The sequence below is a fragment of the Phascolarctos cinereus genome, unplaced genomic scaffold, assembly GCF_003287225.1.
Source record: "Phascolarctos cinereus isolate Bilbo 61053 unplaced genomic scaffold, phaCin_HiC Scaffold_3;HRSCAF=262, whole genome shotgun sequence".
Classification (NCBI taxonomy): Eukaryota; Metazoa; Chordata; class Mammalia; order Diprotodontia; family Phascolarctidae; genus Phascolarctos; species Phascolarctos cinereus.
This window is the reverse complement of record NW_027555736.1, coordinates 196,194,905-196,216,917: the sequence shown is the minus strand read 5'-3', so window position 1 is coordinate 196,216,917 and position 22,013 is coordinate 196,194,905. Positions and strand designations below refer to the sequence as shown.

General features: G+C 37.1%; 1 protein-coding gene across 2 annotated transcripts in view; it reads right to left on the bottom strand.

Moving 5' to 3' along the window:
• PRKD1 (protein kinase D1) overlaps positions 1-22,013 on the bottom strand; it is a 413,900-nt gene that overhangs the window by 235,749 nt on the left and 156,138 nt on the right. Inside the window, exon 1 of one of the 2 annotated variants that reach the window (XM_078151407.1) lies at positions 801-1,153. The exons of the other annotated variant lie outside the window; for it this stretch is intronic. The gene's annotated coding sequence lies outside the window, so the exon portion shown is untranslated. Of the gene's footprint in view, positions 1-800; positions 1,154-22,013 lie in introns of those variants that run through there. 2 annotated transcript variants of the gene reach the window in all.

Below are 22,013 nucleotides of genomic sequence, written 5' to 3'. Positions count from 1 at the left end.
GCATTAAAGCAGAAAGTAATCACTTTAAAAAGAATCCACAGCTGGAGAAGAGGAGGCATTGCATTAGAAAGAAGTGTTAGAGAAAGAAGTATTAGAGAGTAGGATGCAGGACTTTTACCTTTGTCATTGTATGTTATGGTAATAATGATTAAAAAAGTAGAGACTAAGGACCTCATGAGAGCTATCTTTAAATATCTGAATAGTTATTATGGAGAAGAGGGAACAGAGATGTTTTGTTTAACTCCAGATAACAGATGTAGGACCCATGAGTACAAGTAACATGGAGGTAACTTTCAAGTCAGTACAAAGAGCTTTCAAACTTCTAGAGCTGGCCACAATGGTCCAGGTTCCTTCAAAAGACAGGGAGCTCCCTGTCATGGAAGGCATTCAAACTGTAGGTGTTCATTTTGTATTAGAGAATTCATAATCTTAATGGTCTCTTCCATCTCTATCCTTCTATTAGTTTATACTTAAATAGTGTTAGGGAAAACTTTGGTACTGATTATGAAAAATTAAGATTGGATTATGGATTACTGGAGACCTAAAGAAAAGAAAATGAAACATTTGGTTCAGCTATGTAAAAATAACATTAATTACTGTGACTTATAAATTATAATTTCTGCTCGAGCATCATGCAGCATAATAAAATTATCTGTTGCTAAATGTGTGTTACATGAACTTAAAAATATTTGACTATAAAAGTAAACTCTAAACACATATATGCTAAGTATCAACAAACATGGTAATTTGTTCAAATCTTTACAATTTTTCAGGGGTCACTGCCGGCATGCTTAACTTACCTTAAGATCTGCATCAAGTTACTTAACCTTCTTGTTGGGGTCATTGTCATCAATGGAATGACAAACCATGGAATCTAATTTTCTATTACTTTTTAAAAAACAGGATGCATAAGAATCTATTGCGTTGAGAATTTTTGATTTTGCATGAAAGTAAGAGGAAAGGCTCCATGGTTTTTCCTGATGTCATCCATCACAGGCTCCTTTATTTCAGATTATACCTAAATAGTGTGTTGGGAATAGCACCTACTACGGTGCTCCCAACACACAATTAAGTAACTAACTAGTAATCAGTATAGATGGTAATGAATGAAATTGAATAGAAATGGCCTATGCATTACTTCAGTTTCCCCCATCTACCATGTCATAGTAAAACCAGCGACCTCATAGAAGAAAATGGAATCCTAGAGCCAAGTGGGAGCTTAGTGATTGGCTAGTTCAAATCTTTCACTTTACATATGAGGCATTAGGGACATGAAAAGGGAAATGAAACAGTCCACATCCTCAAGGAGCATACTTACATTCTACTGGAGAACAAGTTGTATACAAAATACATACAAGATAATTTTGAGGAAATACTAGCACCTGGGGGCATGAGGAAAGACTTTGGTGAAGAGGTGGCTTGATAGAAAAGTGTGATTGTAAGAGACATAGATGACGGGGGAACATATTACAGGGATGGAAGAATGGTCTCTGCAAAGGCATAGAGATTCGAAAAACAGCAATATCTTCAACATGAATTACAATGAAAAAACAAATAAACAGTATGTTCTCATAGGTTGTCATTGTCCTTAATATTGGTTGCTGTTTTGATCTTTTGTTGCCTGTACCTAGTTAAACATAAAAAATTCTTCCACAAAAATAACTCAAGTCTTTCAGCTAGCTGCTCCAGGCAGATTATTAAGTAGTTATAAGAAGTGTTAAACTTTCATTTAAAAAAGAAAAGGAAATATTTGCCTTTTAGAGAATTTCATTACAATTGTTTCTAAATTTCAGTGCCAAGGACCCATTATGGATTGTTGGGAAAGATAAATCAGTCATGCTAAGTCAATATTTGTCAGAAGTGAATGAAAGTTAGTAAAAACACCAGCCACTGACACCTACAACCATAACTCAAATAAAAAGACATTTTAACAAGGTTTTGAATATATTATTACCCTAAATTAAGGGAGGGGTGAAGGGCACCAGTGAAAACTTGGCATTTCAATGTCAGTGAGTTTCTACTTTACCTTTTAAAAAGCAAATAGAAGGGCAGCTAGGTGGCACAGGGGATAGAACACTGGCCCTGGATTCAGGAGGACCTGAGTTCAAATCTGACCTCTGACACATAACACTCACTAGCCGTGTGACCCTGGGCAAGTCACTTAACCCCACTGCCTAGCCAAAAAATAAAATAAAATAAAAAGCAAATAGAATAGTGTTGCTAAAAGAACCCTCTTAGGGAAAAAAAAATAAAATAATGTATACATGTGATTCTTATGATGTGGCAACTGAGTTTTAATCATGTGCAAAATACACGTCATAGAATCATAAGAGTTGAAAGGAACCTCAGAAATAATCAAGTCTAGGACTTTCCACATAGGAGATGCTGAATAAATATTTGTTGGATTTAATTAAATAATATTGCCATTAAACTACAATAGATAATTTCTAGAATAAATAATATTAATAATGTTATAATAACCAATTAGCATGGAAAGTGATGAAAGAGAGAATTCTATAGAAAATGTTGATATTAGTGACATTTTCCTTCTAAACAGTAAATGGGAAGTTACAAACTTAACGGCTAATTTTTTGTTATACTCAACGTAATTTATTCAGAATTTTCTAGTCCCCCTTTTATCCGCCTTGGGGAGGAGCAAGGCACAGGAATGGATCATTACACCATACCATCAAGAAATAATGAACTAGCATTTATGGGTTCTATCAAAATATTTCAAGACAAAAAGTTGGTGATGACCAAATTCTTTTAGGAAGCACTGATTTTGTCCAACCCCTTCATTCTACAGATGAAGACACTAAGGGAGAAGGAGGTTATAAATCAATGTTTATTTGCAGTTATTTTCATTAAAAATGTTTGTGGCAAAACCCATAAGTCATTTTTCTGGCTAAATACTAGAATAAAAACACATACAAAGACTTCAGGAATATACAAAGGTCTAGAAATTTTATTCAATAGCCACAATTATATCCAGCTAACGGTCATGAATCATTTTTGCTTATTTGCAGTTTTCTACAGCCCACTCACTCTTCCTTGAAAAAGGACCCATTCTTGAAACATTCCATACTACCAACCTAAAATTCCCACTTCAATTTAAATCAGAAAAAAAACTGTTTTGCTCCTCCAGTTTTGAATGGTCCTCAAATTGTGACAATAAGGGGCATTTCAATGTCATATGAGTCTCCACCCCCAACTCTGAAACCCCCTCACTCTCTTCATAAGATTGACTCCCTTTCCTGATTACCCAAGTTGGTAATACCCCCATCACTTTGTATTTATTATATGTAATTTAAATATATATAATATACAATATACATAATAACATAATAGAGCTATAAATAATATATATATATATACATAGTATATACACACACACACACACACACATACACAGATACATACTTATACACAAACATATATTTTTACTTATCTGTGAAGAAAGCATATCCTGTTAGTAGAATATAAGTTCTTTGAAGTCAGGAACTGGTTGCTTTTTTTTTCCTTTTGTCTTTGTATCCTCAGTGCCTAGCACAGGCCTCCCACAAAGTAGATATTTATCAAATGCCTGTCAATCAATTGACCAGTTGACTGCTTTAGTACTGTTATCAGTGGGATCATCTCCAGATATTTCCACCACAACTGGGGAAAGTAGGGGTTTATCCACTTACTCCATCCTCACCCTATCTTCTGCCTGGGCAACTTGACATCTCAGTCACAGTTTGAATGAGATGAAGCCAACAACTCAATTCCTTGTAATGAAATCGAAGATACCAGAGCTTATCATCTGCCCTGCCACTGCCTCCTAAAATCCTCCAGGCTTTAAATAATGAAATCGAAGATACCAGAGCTTATCATCTGCCCTGCCACTGCCTCCTAAAATCCTCCAGGCTTTAAAATCTGCCCTTCCTCTGTAGAGAGTTCTACAGTTTCCTCACACTACTATATCAACTACCTTAGTAACCTAAGAACCTCTGGGACTTCATAGACTCTCCATCACTGCATCCTTAAGGTTTCTGGGTCTTTCTATCGACTCTGCATCTGAACTTTCTTTTTTCTATGTATTTTTCTTTTCCAAATAACAACCATTTATATTGTCTCCTACCTCTTACTGGGAGAGGGGGGCGGAGGAGATGAGGAGGCAGACTTGTAATAAATACACTTAGTTAAGCAAAACAAATTTCCACATTGGCCCTTAGGTGTTTTTGCCTGCCTACATTAGAGCGTGGCCTTCTTGAGAGTCGGGATTTTCTTTGTTTTTGGTGAGTCACATCTGACTCTTTATGATGCCATTTGGGGTCAGAAAAAAAAATTAGAATGGTTTGCCATTTCCCTCTCCAGCTCATTTTACAGAGGAAACTGAGGCAAACAGGGTTAAGTGACTTGCCCAGGCTCACACAGCTAGTAAGTGTCTGAGGCTAGATTTGAACTCAGGAAGATGAATCTTCCTGGCTCCAGATCTGGTGCTCTATCCACTGTGCTACCTAGCTGCCCCAGAGACTGCCTAGTTACATCCGTTTGAATCCCTAGCACTTAGCCTAAACTATGGTCATAGTAAATAACTTTTTTAGTCTTTAATTGAAAATTTAATTCAATTTAATAAGCATTTATTAAACACTTACTATGTAAGCCACTTATTATTAAGATACCAGGGGTGAAAATACAAAAGGAAAAAAAAGTCCTTGCTTTCAAGACTACTAGACAAGATCTACACAGATAAATGCAATTTAATTTGAAGAGAGGAAAAAAGCATTAACAACTATGAAGATCAGGCAAGACTATAGATTTGGTTAAAGGAAAAAAAATATTTTTCTGTTTGAGCTTGTGTTTATTCTTTAGGCCTCCTCACCTAGAGTACCTTTTTTTCTTACACTCTAAATTCATGTCCATCAGGCCTTTCCAGATTAGTCCCACTTGCCTCCAGCAATTCTATTCATCTTCATAACATTTATCAGCATTCAACTTACTCTGTTCTGCGCCTCGTCCCTCTCACTTGCAAGGGAACACAAATTTCCATCTCCGTAAAGTAGCTGGCTCAGTGTCTGTCTGCTTGTTGTTAGTAGTAATGTCAAAGGTTTTCTTACATACAGATACTACTTCACAGGGAGGCTATGAGGAAAGTGTTTTTAAAGCCTTAAAGCACCCTATAAATATAAGCTACTGTTTTCATTATATAGAGTAAAACCACTACCCACCAGAAGATTCGGAGGATGATTTATTGTAGACATCCAAGTTTTCAGGTGACTGAAAGATTCATTGCTTTAAATACTATTTTGGCTTCATTTTTAATAACGTAGGATGAAAACACTTAAAATGGATTCCAAACTTGCCTGGCCTTAAATAGAACATGATGACCATAATTTACTTATTAATGATAATTCAGATAAAAAAATAATAATAGCAAGCATTTACAAATATTATGTCACTTGACCCTTGGAACAATCCTGTGAGATAGATGCATAGATGAGGAAACTGAGGCAGAAAAAGATTAAGTGACCTGCCCTGAGCACAACCTGACTATTCCAAGCCCATTCCTGTAAACGTCACTACCTAGCTGACCTGGAAGAGGTTGTGAAGCCAATGAAATAATCCCCTCACTTTTGAAAGAGGTGAAGCCAATTTGTCCACACTCATATAGAAAGAGGCAGGATGGCGTGTTAGAGAACTGGCACTGATACCAGAAAAATCTGAGGTGAAATCCTGCCCCTGACACTTACAGACTATGTGACCCTGGGCAAACCCTCAGTGTTCAAGGCAACTCTCTGAGATTACAATCTGAAGATAATTGGTTAGCCTGGGATTTCACTAAATTGTTAAAGGCACAGATCTAGTCCTTATCTCCATCACACAGAGGGAGTCTATACAAGAGGCATAATTTGAATTGGGATCCTTTGACTACAAATATAATGCCTTTGGATATCAATTATTGCATGCCCTTAGACACTACTCAAACTTCTGACCCCACAATAACTCATCTCAGCAGAATTTTGAGTCTTTTGTGTCCCTTTTTAAATAGCTCCCCCCAATCTCCTCATTCACTACTATCAATGTGCCTGTCATATAGTCATGGAATCATAAAGTCACTGAATTTCACACTTGAAGGGGCTCTAAAGATCACTTAGTCCACCTCTTATCTACTGTATGAATTCTTTCTACGATAGCTTCAAATAGTGATACAGCCTCACTTGAATGTATCTACCAATGTAAAATTCACTCTATCATTAAGCAGCTCCTTCTGTTTTTATACATCTTTGATTTCTAAAAGATTTGTTATGTTATGTCTTATGTTAAGCTGAAATCTGCATGCCCATAAATTCTACCAACTGATGGTGGGGCAAAGCATAATAATTCAATATCCTCTTTCACATGATAATCCTTCAAAGGGTTCAATATAGTGACTATACCATGTACCACATTAGATTTTCATTTACAAAACTCAAGATTCTCAATTCCACTGACAGAATTCCACATGGCATAGCTTTGAATTTCTTCAGTATTCATGATGGCCATCTTCTGGGACTGTCAATGCTGCTCCTAAAATAGGACACCCATACTGGAATACAGACATAATTTTATGAGATAAAAATACAGTACAACTAATAACTACTCTTGTTATGAGTACTTTAATTCTATTAATGTAGTTTAAAATCAAATACAGCATTTTTTTGCCTACCATGATACAACAATTCATACTGGAATTGTAATGTACAAAACTCCCAACTTCCTTACATATACTGTGTACATTGATGTAATTGATTTTTTCACCTATATATTAAATGTTATAGTTACCCTTTTAACCATTGTTCTAGTCTGTCTAGATTACTTTTTTGGATGTTATATACTTCAATGCATCTTCCATCTCAACCAATTTCAGGTCATCAGTAAATTGAATAAGCATGTCATTTCCATCCCCATCCAAGTCACTAATAAAAAATGGTAAACAGAGAGGTTCCAGAGGCTTCCAGGATATCAAAGAAATTTTTTTTTGTTTTTGGCTAGGCAATGGGGTTAAGTGACTTGCCCAGGGTCACACAGCTAGTAAGTGTTATGTGTCTGAGGCCGAATTTGAACTCAGGTCCTCCTGACTCCAGGTCTGGCACTCTATCCACTGCGCCACCTAGCTGCCCCAGGATATCAAAGAAATATTAACCAACTTTTTACATCCCTTAGTTTGACCAGTGCTGAACCAGGTCTGTACATCTACTAGTTCTGAGAATGTTCAAGTTTGAGAAACAACAGGAACCACATCTCATGACTGGAAAAAAAAAAATCCTTCTATAATATACCTGGCAGTTCCAGAAGAATTCCTTTGGATGGAAACCAGCCCTGTTCCAAAGCAGCTCACATGTGAGGGAGTTTTTTTCATAATTTAACCTCGATTTGCCTCTTTGCAACATCAAACCATAACTTTCAATTCTTTCTTTTGGCACCATGAAGAATGAATCTAAGCTTTCCTCCCCCATAAGAACCTTTCAAATATGTGAAGGCAACTACCATGTGCCCCCCTCCTCTAAATCTCACTAAAATTCAAGTGTACTGTGCCTGTAACATTTTTCTGGCCCACCAGTTGAATAACCCTTCAAAATTCTTAACGAACTTAATGTGTCATAATTCCTTCTCAATGCCCCATACTGCATTTTAGTGATTACTGCTTACCTTCATATATGCCCATAAATCATGCATTTATTAATCTGTTCTGGAATTGACATCATCATAGCAGCTCATCTCTCCCTTTCTAATCTTCTAGAAGCTTAGTGATAAGAAAATTAAGTTTACTAAGAATGTGCATAAAATAAGAATAAATAAGCTCTGACAGATGGCTAAAGGAACTCTTGTACGAATTGCGTATGAGACTTGGCATATGAACTCCATGGACTCCATGATATCTTTTTTTTTTTTTTAACCACTAGCATTTCTTTTTTTGCTATTTCCTGGTTCATGGTCACGCACCAAAAGCTGAGGCTACCAGATAGTGGAACTACGGCTACATGAAGTATAATTCTACTTTCCTGTGTTCCCCTATTAGATTGCAAACTCCTTCCAAGAACAGTTCATGTTGTCTCCTTTGTAATACGCTAAAGACTGCAAAATAATACTTAGTACACAGTGAGGATTTCATAAATATATTTTCCTGATTTGCACTTTGTGGTGGAATAGACAGTTCTGATGCCTTTTTCTCATCTGCTAGGAATGATAAGAAACTGCCAAGCCTTTCTGCTTTTCCTGTTACCCCCAACATTGATGGTTCTACCTGTCACTAAGGTATATGCCATGTGTTCAGTAAAAGCCCCCTGGCTTTCAAGACTGGCAACTGCTCAAATCACCTCCAGATATGCATCTCATTTTTCTCTCTAACTGGGAAAACTACATCTGTATCTGTGTTTTCCTGGCACTTTCACATACATAAAATTCCAAAAGAATGATCCAAGTGTAGAAAGCACAATAATCATGAAAATGCCCTAAATGTTTACTGAGCTGGAGGAGTACCTTTGATTTGGCGAAGCCATATAGATGCCCAAGACGTGAATTTGCTGATTGTTCTCCGTCTTTTACTTGGTTGTCAGCAGGAGTTCTCTCCTTAGCAGACCATTATACATATGTTCCTAGTACCTCATTTCCAGATACTTTTGGAAGATATAATTGGAAAAAGTTTAACTGCAATAACACAACTCAGTTATGTAACAGTTTAAACAGGTTTTTTAAAAAGTCAATTTCCTTAACCAAGTTTTGAAGGAACAAAGAGGATATTCTGAGGGAAAATAGAATTGGACTTTTAACATGCTGAGATTAATTTCAGAAACTAAAGCTACTGCGGACTGAAAGAAAGTAAACATATTTGCTACTCTCCTTGCTCACTGCACTGCATGTATTCTTTAAGGGCTATAAAATAACATTTATTGTAGCAGAAGCCAGAATAAACCATATAGTCTCTGCCTGGTCTGAGTGCTTGAACCCATAAAACTGCAGAATTTGCTCATTTTTCCAATATAATCATTCTATATATTAGAGCTGGAACTAGGCTAAGATGAGCAGAACTTTGCCCTAGAATGGAAAATGTAGAGACTATTTATATTAATACTCAGAGGTGCTTTCTTTCTTACCAATGTTGCCCTTTGACCGATGCCTGTTGAGATCCAGGAAAGAAGGAAGGACTTCTCCCCCTACAGCAACTTAAATCCTCTTGGTATCCCAGGATATACTTCTTCCTCGTCAGATGGCCAACTCCCAGTGATTTTACCCCTCTTCTGCACCACCACAAAACATAATCACCTCCCACCCCTCACTTGCCCCAAGTGTAGAAATTACTAATAGTATAACTGTCAAATATGAAACATACACACTCACACACAAAAAGTAATATTACTGGGTAAGCTATAAAAAAGAGAATAATAAATCTGGAGATCTTCTCATACCTCTAATTGTTTCTCCTCCAGGCACTTAATACATATTGACTGAATTAAAATTTTTAAAGGTAGAGAATTGCTCTATAACACATTTGAGCATGTAAAACCAAGGCAAAATTCATATGATAAGGAAATTCCTAAACAGAGTCAGATGTTGAAGAAGAAATGGGAGTGGGGGGAGGGAGAAAATGGGGTAAAATACTACAGGATATTCACACAAGGCGCATATGTTGATATACATCCATACAGATTGGGCCTGAAAATCAGAATGTATTAAAAGTGATGGAGATCAGCTCCTAACTCTGCCAGATTACTTTACCTCTACCAGTTAGGTCTCTGCCTCTTAAATGGTGAGTCCCTCCTATGAATTTCCATTCAAGGGATTACCTATGGCAGCCATGATCACCCTCTAACATGACTCAGCTCCTGACTCTTTTGTTTAGCCATTTTCATTCGTCTTTGACTTTTTGTGACTCTATTTGGGGTTTTCTTGGCAAAGATACTGGAGTGGTTTGCCATTTCCTTCTCCAGCTCATTTTTTAAAGATGAAAAACTGAGGCAAACAGGGTTAAGTGACTTGCCCAAGGTCACACAATTAGTAATTGTCAGGCCAGATTTGAACTCAATAAGATGAACTTTCCTGACTTCAGGTCCCACTGTATCCACTTCACTACCTAGCTGCCCAACTACTGATTCGACAAACTGCTTTTTCTACTCTTTACCTTCCCAATATCTCCTTGTTTTTTAATACTTTGCTATGTATTGTCTTCCGTGATCAGAATGTAAACTCTTAAGAGTATTTTTTTTGTTTATATTTTCAGTATTTAGCATAGTGTCTGGAAACACAGTAAATTCTTAATAAATGGTTTATGTATCTTTATCTATTTGTCTCTGCTCCAAAATAGAATGATATCTTTATAAAACACACTCTTTTACCCACAGGAACACACCTGCCTATACCACATATTGCAGGTCATTTTTTTAAAAGAAAGACCTGGAATTATTCTCATAATATTCTAAACTGTCCCTTTCTCCTGTTCTATCACTTCGCTTCCCACCTGACATGAACGACTGATATGCTCACAACTCTCACAAAGCCAGAAGTGGTATCTGAGATAACTAAAAAAATTTATTCTTTCACTTGCACCATTACTTACAGCTGCAACTCAAACAGCACTCACTAAAAGACGAGAGAGGGGAAGCAAAATGCTAACGGCAATAAAGCGGCAGATTTAAAAATCACAGTATTGTCTTATCTGTCACAATTAGAAAATGTGCTTTGATGATTAGTATTGCATTTACACAAGGCTGAGTCCTCAGTAATGTTGTCTAATGCATGGAAGATTATATCTTAAATTTATATCAAATCCACTCTACCACAGGAATCCACTGAGGCTGAAACTTTAGTTTGGCATCAGTCAGAGGCAACACGCATACTACATTGGATATCTATGCCACTGGGGAGGATAACATTTTGAGTTTTTGTTCTCTGAGCAATATTATTCCTTCTATTTACTTGCCAGACACTGAATTGGATCCATGCCAAATATTAACAGATAAGAGAGAAATAAAAAACATTACAGTTACATGTACCAATGTCAGGAAATGACAAGAATTAAATAAATACAAAAAGACAATAGATAAGAGCCCTAAGGAAACACTGAACAACAATGCTAGAGAACATGAACTATACCAACAAGAGACCTTTGGGAAGGCAGAATTTCATGTGTTAATTTTGTTAGGATTATTTATGTATGTGACATGGTTCCCTGCTCAAATCTGAGCTTCATGGGGGCAGGGTCTGACCTTAATCTAATCTTTGTTATCTATACCAACATGAACCACTGGGTGTATGTATGGCAGCTGCCTAAAAGATGTTTAAATGTTGTTTACTTACTTTTCTAACCCTAAAGACTCATTTTCCCTGTCCTGTGCTCCAGAACATGCATACATTTTTCTATTTCACTGGTAAAACTATTATGGTTCTAACTAAATTTGAATTGCTAAATCTTCCCCACAAGGGTCCACAGCAATCTATTTCTCTTCTGTGGGTGTAAAGTAACAATCTCCCTCATGTGTCCCCTTCATTATCTGACTAAATTTAGGGATTTTTCACCATTTTTCATATATAGCTTTCTCTCCCCATTCAAATATACTCAAAAGTCATTTTTTCACCTTTCAAATGTATAATTTAACATTTTTGATTATGTAGAGGATACATAATTCTGCCACTAGCATTAAATTCAGATAGGCTAGGGATTATACCTGTGATTTCACTAGTATAGGAGTTTCCCAAATAGGGATATTCTCTCTTATTAGTATACTTTGGAACTTTCTCTGCAATCTACACTCCTAGAGAAGAGCCTAGAGAACTGAGAGTTAAAATGACTTGCCCAAGGTCATACAGCCAGTATATATCAGAGACAGGTACTGAACCTGTGCCTTCCCAACCTTTAGGCTAGCTCTCTAGCTACTCTGCCATACTGCCTAAATTCATAAGATGAAAAATATCCATATGTATTTCATATGTGACTATATCCATATACATTTTACAGGCAGCTAGGTGGCACAATGGATAAAGAACTGGACATGAAGTTAGGAAGACCTAAGTTCAAATTCTTCATCAGATAGCTACTAGCTGGCAACCTTTGCAAGCTGGACAAACTTGAGCCTCTTAACCTCAGTTTGCCTGTTTCCTCATCTGTAAAATGGGGATAATAGTAGCAACGCCTTCCTCAGCTTATTGTGAGGATCAAATAAGATATTTTTGTAAAATGTTTTGCAAACCTTAAAGCACTACATAAATGCTACTGCTACTACTACTATGACGACAACTACTATTATTACTACTACTACTACTACTACTACTACTACTACTACTACTACTACTACCACCCACCTGATTTTAGCTATTGACTTGAAGAAAAGTATCTGAGCTTAGAGTTAGGAATACCTAGGTTCATATCCAACCTATGAAACTAACTGTATGTCCCTGTGGCCAGCTACAGCTTCTCTATGCCTCAGTCAGGACAAAATCACAGGTACTTAAGTATTAATCACATAACTGACACCTCTCACCTTGCCCCCATCTCACAAATATTTGCCTCTTTCCAGCTCTTTCACATTTAGTTTGTGAAATCCTAACTAAACTGAGCAGCATCTTTTAAGTTGTTGTAATTGTTTCTGTATCCCTTTCACCTAGGATACGCTAATAAGTGCTTGTTAAATCAAAATGATTGGAACCTTACAGATCTCTGAAAGTCAGGACAAACATCCAAGAGTCACTAGAGTTCACATAAAGAAGTTTAGCACATAGTGAATTTGTTGTCATTGCTTTCCAATATTTAACTATTTTGCCAGGTTTTTAAAAAAAAATATCTTATTTGTGTTCTTTATTGCTTCTAGTGTTTTAAGATATCTGAAGTGACAAGATTTTATGATTTTTGGAGATAGTTTCAAAATCTTAAAAGTAACTTTAAGGGGCTGCTAGGTGGCACAGTAGACAGAGCACTGGCCCTGGAATCAGGAGGACCTGAGTTCAAATCCAGCCTCAGAGACATAACACTAGCTGTGTGACCCTGGCAACTGCGTCACTTAATCTCATTGTCAAGCCAAAAAAAATTTTTTTTAAAGTAACCTTTAAAAAGTGTCACCACTAAATACTATTTTGCTTAAATCTATTAGCCATTTTTTACTGATTTTAGTTCCACACAAGCAGTAATGGATCAGAAATAAAAATGACTCCCATTTTTAAGTGTTGTAAAACTTGAGTACTTTATCTCATTTGATTTTACAACTCTGTGAGTTACATAATACAGATGTTATTATCCCCATTTTACAGATGAGAAAATTTAGGCTGACAAGGGGTCAAATGACTCACTCATGGCCCCAGAGCTAGTAAGTGATAGGATTCAAACCTAAGTTTCTATGGCCTAAGGGCTAAATTTGGCTTGCAGCCTATTTCGATACAGCTTACAAGCTATGAATGTTTTCTCCATTTTAAAATATACAATAAAACTTTATTTCAAAAAATGTAAGAACCATTTTTTTATGGTCAAGGGCTATATAAAAACAGATGTCAGAGCAGATTTGGCCTTTGGGTCATAGCTTCCTGTTTCCTGTATTATACCATGATACCTCACCATCAACCAAATCATAATCTTTCACCGTCTCCAAAAAAAAGAGCCTTAAAAGTGATACATTCTTCATCTCTATTGGTTCTTCACTGAATAATGAAGAACTTGAAATATCAGTACCAAAGAGGTATGGCTGCCTAAAGAAGAAGGATCCTAAGCATTAGATGAGGAACAGCAGCACCTAATGCAGTGTCAGATACAATTAATTCCACAAGCATTTATTAAGCATACTGTGTAAGAGTTCAGTGGTAGGTGGCAGAGGTATTAAATGAGATTGGATGGAGCCAAGATGGAAAGTACAATGAATGAATGCCACCAAAAAAAAATTACTCCCCCCATCCCCCCCGCCCAAAAAAAACCACCAACATCAACAACAAACCTCCTTCAAAATGTACCAAATTGAATCTTGGGGAAATTCAAGGGAAAAAAAATCATAGTAACTCATTTTCCCAGGTCATATCAACATAGAAAATCATAGAGATCTGTGGACATTGGGGACAAGGTGGGAGCTCAGGTTACGCCCAAAAGCAAGATGAGGCTCCAAAACCATCCAGAGCACCACCACTAGAAGCCCATGCAAGGACAAGTGCCCAAATGAGAGTTTTGTGATCCACTACTCAGTCCTGCATCACAGATCTAGGACGAACTGAAAAAAAAAGGACCTTCTGCCAGCTGTGACATTCTGGGGGTAAGGAGCCTCCATACTGAGTAAGGAGGAAATTCTGCAGCAAACACCAGCTGCATAGGTGGAGAAGGTACAGCATCTATCCCAATCTGAAGACTGCAAAACAATAACTAGGTTAGAAATCCTGGTTCAAAGAGAAGTCTGCAGTTCTGGCACTCTTTTTTTTTTTGGTTTTTTAAAAATTTATTTATTTTTAGTTTTCAACATTCACTTCTATAAGCTTGTGAATTTTAAATGTTCTTTCTCTCCTTTCCCACCTCCCTTCCCTAGACAGCATGCAATCTGATTAGTCATGTTGTAAAGAAGAATTAGAAACAACTGGAGGAACCACAAGAAAGAAGAAAACAAAAACAAAACAGAAGAGGAAAAAAATGGGGCAAACAGTATGGTTCGATCTGCATTCAAACTCCATAGTTCTTTCTCTGGATGTGGATAGCATTTTTCATCATGAGACTTTTGGGGATGTCTTAGATCCTTGTATTGCCAAGAAGGGCTAAGTCTATCAAAGTTAGTCATCCCACAATGTCGTTGTTACTGTGTACAATGTTCTCCTGGTTCTGCTCACTTCACTCAACATCAGGCCATACAAGTCTTTCCAGGTTTTTCTGAAGTTTGCTTGCTTACAGTTCTGCCACTCTAAACCAGCATGGCTGAACAGGCGGTTGATAACAGCAGAATCTAACAGTGGTCTACTACTGCTCAGACCCAAATCCATGTCAGGAATCTGCATAGCTTGGACCAGGAAAAACATCAGAAAACCTCAAAAAAAAAAAAAACAGCTTGAGATGTCCCTAAGAACCTAGAGCAACACAATTTTCAATAACCCCAAGAAAACAGTGTCAGGACAAGCCCAGATCATTACTCCAGAAGTGGGCAGAGCCTGGCCCTAACAAAAAGACTGAAGTTAGAAAGTAATCTGAAAGAACAATTAAACAAACAAACAAATATCCTACCATAAAATGGAAATCCAGAAAGGAAAATAAGGCTTGGGCACAAATTCCATTAGAATTCCTTCTAGAGATGAAACAAGAGTTTTCAAAAAAATGGTTTTATAAATGAAGGCTAGGGAAAAAAAAACCAGAAAAGCAATGAGAGCTATGGAAGAAAGAATTGAAAATCAAATTAACAGCTTGGAATGAGAGGTATAAAACCTTGCTGAATTATCAAACTCCCTAAACATTAAAATGGACCAAGGAGAAGCCAATGACTTTATGAAATAATAAAAAATATTAAAACAAAGTCAAAAAGCTAAAATAATAGAGAAAAATATAATGTATTTCACAGCAAAAATAACTGACCTGGTACATACATGCAAAAGAAAAAAATTAAGAATCACTGGACTACGTGAAAGCCATGGCTAAAAAATGAATTTAGATATCATATTTGAAGAAATTTTAAAAGAAAACTGCCTAGATCTCTTAGAACAAGAGGACAAAATAGAAATAGATGAACTCTGTAAGTTACCTCCTGAAAGACTCCCTAGAAAACTCCCAAGAACATGATAATTACAATCCATAACTTCCCTGTCAAATTAAAAATACTGCAAGCAGTCAGAAAGAATTCACATACTAAATTAAGGCCACAGTCAGAGTCACACACTATTTAGCACTTACCACTATAAAGGAATGGATAGCTTGGAATATAACATTCAGTAAGGCAAAAGATATATAAGCTATATAGCCAAGAATAACTTACCTAGCAAAACTGAGTATACTCCTATAGCAGAAAAAAAAAAAAGGAACCTTTAATGAAATGAGGACTTCCAAGCATTCCAGATGAAAAGATCAGCACTGCAGAGAAACTTTGAAGTTTAAACACAGTTAAGAGAAACATGAAAAGGTAAAAGGTGAAAACAAATGAACAATTATAAAAAAATAAACAAGGATAAGGCTAATATGGGGAACTGATATATGTATCCATTCTGAGCCCTGTCATCATTTGGGGTCATAGAGGGAGTCTACAGACACAGAAAGCCTGGAAGTGGTTATGTTGTGTATTAATGACCTTAAAAGAAAAGAAAGGGAGGGTAAGAAAAATACTGGGGGAGTGGAGGGAAAAGAAGGTTAAGGGAAATAATTTTGTGGGAAAAAAATCTATACAAACAAGGAAGAAGGGGTAGGGAAAGCAGTTCAAACTTACTTCACTCTTACCTGAATTAGTGAAATGAGGCAAGAATACTCATACACAGTTGAATACAGAAATACATTTCAATCAACAAGGAAATAACAGGAGATAAAAAAAAAAGGAAAATTAGAGGGAGAGCAGATTAAGAGAGGGAGTAGACCTAAGAAAAGAAAATTCTAACTGGAGATGTACAAATGTATACAAATATAATACATGGCTCTTTTTGAGGCAGCTAAGAATGGGAATCTAAAGAGGTGGTCATCAACTGGGTTCTAGTATACAGCTGTGATGGAGTCCTGGTGTGCTACAAGAAATGATGAAGCAAACAGTAGAACAAAACTGAATTGAAAATAAATTTTAAAAAATGAAAAATAAGAAATGATGAAAAATTACTTCACAGAAACTTGGGGAGATTTGTATGAATTAATGCAGAGTGAAGTGGAGAACAATTTCCACAGTGAAAACAATATGGTAGACACAAACAGCTTTGAATGACTAAGGAAGTCTGATCAGTGTAAAGACAACCATGATTCCACAGCACTAATGTAATACTATCTACCTCATTATAGAGAGGTGAAGGACCCAGAGTGCAGAATGGTGTATATTTATGTGTGTGTGTGCGTGTGTGTGTATAAACATACACATACACAGAGGTGTGTGTATATATATGTGTGTGTGTATAGATATATATGTGTATATATATATATATATATATATGTGTGTGTGTGTGTGTGTGTGTGTGTGTGTGTGTGTATATATATATAATATATATATATATATATATATATATATGAGACATAAGAATAGAGGTTTAGTATTTTTTAGTTAAACTTTATTTTTTTTCAAACAGTAAACATCCCTCCTTTCTCCTCCCATCCCATTCCATCATCCTCTTCCATTGAGAATGATAGGAAGACAATACTGTAATACATAAATATAGTTAAGAAAAACAAATTTCTGTATGGGCCATGACTTTAAAAAGGGGAGGGGAGAAGGGTTATTCAAGATCTAGGGGAGGAAAGATCATTTCTAGAACAAGACATCTTAATAAATTTGTTGAACTGATTTGTGGAATCGATTTCCTACTTAGTATAGTACTGAAATCCTACTTTTAATGCCATGTTCTCAGAAAATATTCATTTACGGATTTTTGTGCCTGCTAAAACCAGTCAAAGAATATTTTACATCATAGGATCAGTCATAAATCACAGAACTTTAAAGCTGGAAGAGAACTTGGAAAATATCTCATCTAAGACATAACACTGCAGATAAGGAAACTGAGGCCCAGAGATTATGCCATACCATTGGTCAGAGTGCTGAATAATGCCAGAGCTATGACTAAAGTCCACTGTCAAGCTACTGTACTCTTTCTAACATTCTTACTGAGATCATAGGGCAAATCATCTGCATCTGTTAGTCTTTAGATTGAAAATAAATATAAATATATTTCCTTAGGAGATATCCAAAGAATACCACATATTATCTAATTTGCACTAAACATAGTAAAATATTGTTAGGCTCACCCATGTTGTGGGAATAGAGTTATACAAAATATATTTATATTTATGTATAAAATATATAGAGATGGATATAGATAAATATAGCTTAAGGAACAGAAGGTTTTCTAGTTGGTTGAGATAAATTTTCTATGAGTAACTAACAGTTGTTAACTTGTGTCAATAATATTAAAGATAGATATTACTACTATTTAAGCATATAAACTTACATTTCTTTTTTTTAAATTAATTTTTTTTTAGGCAATTGGGTTTAAGTGACTTGCCCAGGGTCACACAGCTAGTAAGTGTCAAGTGTTTGCTCTGAGGCCGAATTTGAACTCAGGTCCTCCTGACTTCAGGGCTGGTGCTCTATCCACTGTGCCCCCTATCTGCCCCTAGACTCATATTTCTAAAATGGCTTGGTTTGACGTTTTACTCTAGGATTTCATTAGTTTCCAGTTCCTTTTATTTATTTCCATCTTGGGAAATTGCTCCCCTAAATAAAGTGATCTGGAAGTGAGACTTCAAGGGAGCATCCAGTCTTTAACAAATAATCCCCAAATAATTAATCACAGAATCTTATAGAATCTCAAAGCTTTAGAGCTATAAGAAAACTGAGAAATCACCAAATCTCTTTATTTTTTACAGTTAAGAAACTGAGACCTAGAAGGAGAAAATGACTTGTCCAAGATCACAGAACTAATATAAGTGTCATAGCTAAGACTTGAAGTAACTGTAACAATTTTAACTTGAACTAACTCTTCTGACTCCAAATGAATCAACAAATTTCATTAAGCATCTACCATTTTGCCCGGTACCATGCTAGGTGCTATGAGAAACAGAAAGAGCATTGAAGACATTGGGGAACTTTGAATCTCCCTGAGAAGATGGAACTATGACATACATCCAAACTTGCGTACATAAAATTAAAAAAAAATAAGTATAAAACCATAAACAAAGAATGTAGAATTACAGTGGGCCAAAGTACCCCAGAAAAATTTACTCTACAATTCAACTTGGATCTTGAATTATTAAGATTTTTAAAAGAAATGCAATTCCAGATGGGGAGATCATATAAGGCAAGGCACAAGGGTAAAAGTGAGTATGGTATCTGCAGATGATAATGGGAAGCTCAGCCTGAGGTTGTTAAATTGGGAAAGACCGGGAGATAAACCTGATGAAAATATTGTATGTTAGTCTGCAGGATGGATGGCAGGGCAAGGTAGTTCTGAAGTGGGCTAGGGAAGATCTGCCAACATGCCATCCAGAAGTAAATATCTGTATTCAAGTGATAGTAGATTGGATATAAGGGGCAAAGGGGGCAAAAGAAATATAAAGAGTCAAAGGCAAATGCAATGATGCTTAGAAGGCAAGAAAATTATGGTAACTACTTAAGAATTGCTGCCCAGTCTCTCTAGAGATTTTGACATAATCTTTAGGGAAAGGAGTGAGATATATAAGGCACATAAATCCATGTAATAAGTGTCTCCCGTGTACACAGTACCGTACTTTGTATTGAGGAAACAAAGCTTAGACAAGAGATAGTCTCTAGGGAGCGAAGTGTGGTATGCCAATACCAATAACTGCTCTAAACAATAGGATATTCTATTAGTGCTCTATGAGGTTTGAAGGGGAAAATTATTATAATTAGGGAACTTGTGGAGGATGTTAACACATGAATTGGGCTTTAAAGAGTGTGTGGTAATTCAACAAGCAAAGAGAGGTAAAGGAGAGCTTGGCCTGGTACTCATAGGAAATCCTGTGAGCAAAGACACACAGGCTAGAGAATGTTGTCTGTTTGGGGACACAGTATAATAGAGTGGGTTTTGAATGAGGGATATATCTATATCTATATATATGCATATATTTGAATGTATATATGTATATGCCCATGTACGTATGTGCATAAGTATGTTTATGTATATCCATGTCCTTGTCTATGTCTATACACACATACATATATGAATATGTATGTAGATTATTAGGTATAGACTACTAGCAACCCCTTCCTAAGCCACAACCACACACAGACTAGCCTGCCTGCCGATCTTAATCTTACACAGCAAGGTGATAAAGTGGATAGAGGGCTGGGCTTGGAATCAATTAGACCTTAGATCAAATCCAGCCTCAGATACTTATTATCTATGTGATGCGGGGCAAGTCACTTAAGTCACTCTGTCTGCCTCAGTTTCCTTAAGTATAACATGGGGATAATAGCAGCATCTACCTCACAGTGTTGTTGTGAGGGCGTAATGGAATAGCATTTGGAAAAAGCAATTACCACAGCGTCTGGCACATAGTAGACACTGTATAAATGCGTAATCACTTACCTCTCATCTTAAGAAGCTGATTCACTATCATCCCTGGTTGCCTGTTCCCTGAGAGGCAAAGATGAGGGGGTTGGACTAGAGGGCTTCAGAGGGTCTTCTAGCTCTGGCCCTCTGATTCTATAATTGTGATCCTATGACTGAGTAATGGATGGTGGCAGGGTGGTAGAGCTCAGCTGTATCTGTCACTCATCGACTGACCCTAAACCAGGGGTGGGGAACCTGTGGCCTTCTAGGTCCTTGCACGTGGCCTTTTGACTGAGTCCAAGTTTTACAGAACAAGTCCTTTCATTAAAGGGATTTGTTCTGTGACATTTGAATTCAGTCAAAGGGCTGCACCTGAGGACCTAGAGGGCCATATATGACCACCAAGGCCACAGATTTCCCACCCCTGCCCTAAACATTTCACTACGACTCCCACTCCCACATGGCTACAGTAGCTTTCTTAATAGTTAAAAAAATAAAACTTTTATAAAATCATGATTCACTCAAAATCTTTATTATTTTTTCCATTCGAGACTCCCAAAGACATATTATAAACAATAAAATACTGCCAATGACATATCTCTAGATATTTCTATTCCATTAGGGTACCTGACCAGGAAATTGGAGCTTTAAAACACCAATACTTTCTTTAAAAGCACTTACATGGAGATAGTGATTTTACTTCCAAGAACTACTGGCAAGTGTTCTTTACTATGCAGTGTCTTTTATAACACTTTTGGAAAGTAGCCGTTTATATCCTCCCTCTATAAATAAACTTTTTTTTTTGTTACTGACCAAAGACTGAAAATGGTCTGACCGTATAACTTTGGTTACCTCCAAGGTGGTATAGTGGAAAGAACAGTATGTCTCTGGAATCAAAGACCTGGGCTCATATACTGCCTAGGAAGCTTGCTACCAGTGTCAACCTTGAGCAAATTAATAAATCTCTCTACCCTTCATCTATAAAAATAAGAGGTTTGACTTCCGCTTCTGGGAGCCAAGATGGCGGAGTAAAAAGGTAGTCACTCTCACTCTCCCCTATCAACTTCTGAAAACTCAGAAGATATCACCGCAGAAAAAACCATGGAAAAACTGAACCAGAAGAAAGACGGGGAGCAGCAGGGCAGCAGCCCAGCAAACAGGTCTCCCAGTGCCTCAGCAAAAATAAGGGAGCAGATACAAGGGCCCCAGGCAGATAAGCACCTGCAGCATTCATCTGAAAGGAGCTGAAGAAAGCAACCTAAAGGCTTCCTAAAGCCTGCCTTGCTGATTCCAACCCAACACCAGGTGAGCTGTCAGAACCTGCAGCCTCCAATTGTGAAAAATCCTGAAGCCCAGGTGGTAGAGCAGGCAAACACCAACACCTGGATCTCCAAGTGCCTCAGTGCAGGGAATCCGGTGGAAACCAGCTCAGAAAACCACCAGGTGCCTCAGCACTCTACCACAAAGGAATCTCCCAGTGCATTAGCAGAAAGGGAGCAGCACTGCAGGGGCCCCAGGCAGATAAACACCCTGCAGCACCATCTAAAAGGAGCTGAAGAAAGCTAAAGGAAAGGAAAAGCAGGCAACCTAGAATTGCCTGAAAGTTCCAGCCTTGCTGATTCCAGCCCAACACAGGTAAGCTGCCAGAAACCTACAGCCTCCAATTGCCAGCATAAGAGGCCCCAGCACACAAAGCCAGTGACCAAGACCTAGGATCCCAACACAAGAAGCTTGGGTCAGTGCCCTCTGTTGCCCAGCAGGACAGCTCAATCTCTTTAAAGGCCAGGGAATAAAGAAACACCATGAGTAAAAAGAAAACCATAGATTCATATTATGAGAAGAGTGAAGATCAAGACAGA